Raw genomic sequence first — 5,603 nt, forward strand, 5'->3', positions numbered from 1 at the left:
ACATCCCATACCACAGGATCCACGGCCCCTGTGATTTATATTCTGAGTATTCTGAGGAAATCATCGATGTACTCGAACAATGTACTCGGGCAATATTTCCCTATCGCAGAATAATTTCTATATTTGGCAATGATTGCTATCTTCCAAGTTTGTGCGTGAAATTGACATTTCTTATATTGTACAGTATGTCCCAGAAAATGTTTTGCATTGATAACACCTTATATGATTGATTCGTCTAAATGCTACTTCAGGGTCTTAAAACATAACATTTTAGCTCTATTTTGCAGAAAACCCCATTCCATTTGGTTAAGCGGTCACAGAGAAATGTGGCTTGTTGTAAGGCATAAGCCATGAGTCTGATTCTTCCAAGTTTAACACTTAAATGATCTTGTGTGTGAATACAATGGACAGAACTTGGAAGAGATTTCCGACATCCTCTACAGAATTCCTCATTTCTCTTTGACCACTAAAGCAAATCGAATGGGTTTTTTTGTAAGATGTGGGCAATGCGTTATAGTTTCATACCCTGAATTTGTTTGTAGATTGATTCAATATTTCTAAAGATATAATTGTGGAGGGTCCCGTCGTAATTTTTTTTTTTTTTTGGGGGGGGGGAGGGGGGGGGGACACACAATAGTAACAATAAAGATGTGCTCTCAAATAGAGTAAAAACTGTGCAGTGCATGTAGGGATCATAATGTGACATCATTGATAAGACAACTTAAAAAGGTAACCAACAAATATGTTTTGCCGTAATTTTAGGCCGTCGTAGTGAAAGTGGAGTGCTAAACACACACCTTTTCTCAAAAAGCTGTGCTGCGAATATGGCTGCGCGGGAATCCCCGCGTCTGATTGCTCGCCTTCAACCAGCAATACGACGCTGTAGCCCGGCTGCGCATCCATTCTACTCTACGGCAGATTGGCTTTATTCAGTGAGATATATGCAGCGAGCGACTGGAAATCGAGTCTAGTGAGACATTTCAAGATCATTCGCGAGGACGGGTAGGCCTCCGTATCAAAAAACAAACAAACAAACAAACAAACAAACAAAACATGCCACATAATTCACTGGTCATGTTTTCATGCCTTAGAGTAGCATTTATTTGTAGATCCAATGATAGAAGCTTTCCAAACGTTAAATGTACATACAGTAATCTCATCAAGAAAGAAGCGTGCCCAAAATGTCATACAGGTCATTCCATGAACTATTCATATGGCTCTGGACATGTTCTACGTTTGTGATTGAGGCACAGAGTAAATCATGAAATCCATTACTAGAAGTTAATTTTGATCGAGATTATTTTTTTTTCAAAATGTGTATATTTGAGGTAATATTTTGATTTTTAAAGGTATGATATACCATAGGTTGAGATAAAGATTCAGCTTCTAAGTTTTTTCCGAGAGACTACCTGATTATTTTAGCAACACAGTGAATTTTGACAGAGACGTTAAAGAAAACAAAAGGCAACGCTATCAATATAAATTTTGTTTGATTTTAGGTGAAACCCATCGTTTTGCTATGTCAGTTCCTTATGGATATTTTCCAAAAGAAATACCGTGGTAGGCCCTAATGCATTGAAAACACATGCCGTTTCTATTGATACCTAAGGTAAACTCTAGAAAAATGAAATGGTAAATCAATATTATTGTTAAATGTTGTCACTCCTCCGACCTTTTGTAAAAGGGTAAATCTAAAGCTCATAATGTTGACATTAACCTCAAAAGGTTGAACTGCCATCTTCAGAAATGGTAAATCCAACATTTTTGACCGTTAAATTCAACATTTACAAAATGGTGGGAGGAGTACCCACACCATTTCATAAATGTTGATGTAACAATTAATTTTGTTAACTGTTAACGACAGTTAAGACCTCTTCTGGTGATATCTAAATGGTCAAAATCTAAATTGACAGTCTCATCACTGATTTGTTCCTCCCAACTTAAATCTATAGTTCTGAAGTCTAAATCTACATGTATGTGTTTGCCTGTTTGCGAGTGGTTGAATGTCCGTGTTAATTATTATGGTATGTTTGAGTTCAACAGTTCAATAGTGTTGTAAATCCCTGTGCTTACCTGTTTTGCATTCACATGTACACAAAATTACATTTTCCATGACGCTGTCAATATCAAAATATTATGAATTAAAATTTGCCAAACTTATTCACATCCTTCACTGCTGCTCTTTTTGACAACACTATTAATGATATTCCTATTCAAAAAAGGGATAGACATAATCATTATGTGTTCTTTTCAGCAAGCAGGAGGTATAGTTTAACCTATAGTACGCCAAATAAGGATGCCTATAATAAGTTTCAAATACTAGTACCGTAGTGGTCACCCAAATTCAGTCAGTTTCAGAGTTATTGGTGTATGACAGAACAATTTTTTCCATTGACATTTTTACATAATTGTACAAGACAAATCACGTCACAGTTATCTATTTCTATAACTTGCACAAGATCATTATTAACATATAGCGGATCTAGAAATTTGCCTTTATGGTGACCTGTATGTCTCTGCTATATCATATAATTTTCTTACTCTTCCGATCTTGAAAACGTGAGACAGTTCACATGATCGACAAAAAAAAAAAAAAAAACCTGAAATCTGAAAGTTAGATGGCACATCCTCAAAATGCGTTAAGTGATTTCACGTAACTTGAACCGAAATTCATTTGGTTAACAATATCAGTAAAAAGAGTAATTTACTGTTTATCATATTTTACTTGACCTTTAGCCCCATGACCCCCATCCCAGCTGTCACCAAATAATCATTCTGCGTATTTCATTCCTGCCAATGCTTGTAGGTATTTTCACTATATGGAAAAATAGTGACTTTGAACTTATGTCATTGGTATACATAAGTTGGAAAATAAAATCAAGCATAATTGACTATGTCAAAAATGTCAGCATTCAGACGATTTTATTTATAGTGTAGATATCTGAATATAGTGTCTGGAAATTTTATTTTTACTTTCATTTCCGGTGCCGTGCTTTGTTATTTCATACCAGTATAGTGCTCTCAAAATGGAGTTTGATGGCATTACTGCTAGCCCAGAATGAAACTATGGAGTAGAGAATATGTGAGTTCTCCTCAAATTTCTTCACGCACATCAACATCTGAAAGTTTCATCACATTACTGCCAGCCCAGTATGATACCCTGGGGTAGAGAATATTAGCGAATTCTCCTCAAATTTCGCCACGCACATCAACATCTGAAAATAAAACATCATTGAAGCTTTCAAAATGAAAGAACGATGCATGACTTTGATTCTATTCTCGTTGTCGGAGTCACTTCCTTTAGCTAAAGTGAACTCTAGTATACAGTATCTCGCTTGTACATACAGTACGTGTGTGCAAAGCTGGAGTGGAATCGACGTGAATTACCTACATGTACTTTGATCCGCATTGAATAGCGCAAGCATATACATTGTACGAATCTATACGTCGTGATACAGCTAGATGACACTAATTGGAGTTCAAAATCCTCGATCTATCATTCTTTTAGTAATTTATCGATAACATTCCTTGTGTCTATCTAAAATGTTAAGATGTGCTATATCTGACAGTTTCATGAAATTTGAAAGCCAATTATCATTTATGAAAAAAGAGTTGATTAATTCGTCTAAAAGATACGTCGTTCATACATTGATTGTCGATTTGCTTTCACGCTGGACCAGCCGCCTCTAATTACCCGGAAATCCCACCAGAATGAGAATCTCGAACGATTCCTGTCTGTACTGACTAATTCCTGTCACTGGAATTTATAGAGAAATGACTGAGACTCGTAGATGAACTTTGTACTGGTATCTTTTTTTTAATTTTTTTTAACGAGCGTCTTTTTAACATTTTTTATTCCCTTCTTCACCTTCTTTAAGAGGTGTCTTGATCACCTGCTGTGTATTGACTTCATTAATTTAGGTATTACCGGAAAGATATTTTAAATTACTTAGAAATAAGATACCGATTAATATCGGTTTGGAAATGGCTTTCATTTGCCATCTGTAAATAAATTGTATAGGCAGTTGCTATACAAGTTTTATGTACTCTTTACGGGCTTGACATACCCATCATATCATGTATTTTGCTGTTTCAAATTTATTAATGTTTTTAAGTTGTTGTTTTTTTTCCTTCATTAGATTGGAGAGAAATGTCAGTTCTTGACGGAATAGGAATAGGTATAGAATGGGTATTTGATGCTGACATAATATGTGACCATGCATCACAAAACCAACAAAAAGTCGCCAGACATGGATTTTTAGTTAAGGGCAGTTTCTGAAAGAGCAGACTCTAAGCTTTAAAATGATGTATAACTCATTTCAAATGGACTCTCCTAACCTATCTAAATACTGGAAACAAAGCACACACTCTGGAAAAGTGTGAACTGAGAAAAGAGGTTCTGAAGTACACGGTCTATTCAAGCACTTAATCTTTACCAAGCCTTACTAGCTGTATGATGAAAGGGACAAAACACAGAATGTAAACCATCGAAGCAACAACAATGAAAGGATTACCAGATTAAGCTGAAATTATGTCTGTCCATGATTAATGCCAACTTTCAAAGCAGTAGCATTATTTATTCAAAAGTTAGACTTGAAATTGAAGAGTATGCAAAGGATTTCAAGAAGTGAAAAGGGGCCTCTAAGTCATACCTGATCATTCTACTCTCCCCCAAAAAGGGGTTCTAGAAAAACTGCTGAAAACACACTTTCCCATTCATGTTATGATCCCAAACTAAAGAATAATGTAGAAGAAGGATAGGTCTTTCAGAAAACATGAAAAACTCAACATTGACTCGGTGGACCCATTTCACCTTTACATTTCACGTAAAATCAAGGGCTGCGACTTTTTGTTCGTTTTGTGATGCACGGTCACTTACATTAATACATAATACTTTAGTTAGAGTCAGATTTTCGGCGGTCATACCTCTTCTCGACAGAAAGACACCGTTTACACAGGTTTCTCCAATCTTTTCCAGGCATATCATGATATATCCTTCTACAGTGGTTAGTTCTTTGACCCAGCTTCATCGATGACTATCGAGGGTTCGTGTTAATATAAGCTTGATTGGTTATCGTGATTATTCGAAGCACTATGAACTATCTGAAGTACAGGTACAGTGTGTCCAAACGATTGCAAAATTTTGCTCAGTTTGTCTTGCTGAAGATTCCGATAATTCAATAGTTTTAATTACGCATTCCAATTCCGACAGAAATTTCAAGAAGAACTCTGAGAAGCAAAGTAATGTAGAGGGGCTAGAACAAATGACAAAACTGTCGGGCTTAGCACCATATCAACACCGCATCCTGTAGTGAACGTTGAACATCACTTTTCTTTTATACATTGTAGATCATCGAAGTGAATCTCAACACTAAAATCGATTTTCCATCGTGTGTGTTTGTGCCTGCTTTTGTTTGTTGTATTTTTTTTTTTGCCACGACTGTGTAATGGTCTAGATTGTCTCATTCTCCTATAAGCAGAGTATATATTTATATATACAACTACATATAAAATATCAATTTTATTCTTCACTTTAACCAGGCACTGTAGGCACTGTCCCGACCGCGATCGGATGGAAAGATGAAAACACGCGTTTGCCATGT

The sequence above is a fragment of the Diadema setosum genome, chromosome 16 (assembly GCF_964275005.1).
Source record: "Diadema setosum chromosome 16, eeDiaSeto1, whole genome shotgun sequence".
NCBI lineage: Eukaryota > Metazoa > Echinodermata > Echinoidea > Diadematoida > Diadematidae > Diadema > Diadema setosum.